Below are 523 nucleotides of genomic sequence, written 5' to 3'. Positions count from 1 at the left end.
CTGGTCTCTGTGAGAATCCTTGTGCTACAAGCCGTGCTTTGTATCTCACTACTTCTCCTTTCTCATTTCTCTTTCTCACAAAGACCCATTTGTATCCCACTAGTTTGACATCTCTATAGGGCCAAAAACGCCTCTTTTCTTTAATGATTCTAACTCCACGTTTATAGCTTCTTTCCATTTGATCCAATCTGATCTTTGCATGCATTCATATATGGACGTGGGTTCTAGATCCTCATCTTTTTCCATGATCTCAAGTGCTACTTTATAAGCAAAAATATCATCGACGTCGATATCATTTATGTTCCATTTCGTTCCAGACATTATATAGTTTATAGAGATCTCTTGATTGTCCGGCCCTGTTGTCCCATGAAGTTTGGCGTCCCGAACCCCATCATTTGGAACGGTCGGATCATTTGGTATGGCCGGCTCACTTGGCACAACTGTCTGGGTCGGCTTGGCCGGTCCATTAATGTTCTGAACGGTTTCCTTGATGCTCTCGGATCCAGCACCTCACTTGGACTTC

This window comes from Brassica oleracea, chromosome C8 (assembly GCF_000695525.1).
Source record: "Brassica oleracea var. oleracea cultivar TO1000 chromosome C8, BOL, whole genome shotgun sequence".
In the NCBI taxonomy this organism is placed as follows: Eukaryota; Viridiplantae; Streptophyta; class Magnoliopsida; order Brassicales; family Brassicaceae; genus Brassica; species Brassica oleracea.
This window is presented reverse-complemented; position numbering follows the sequence as displayed.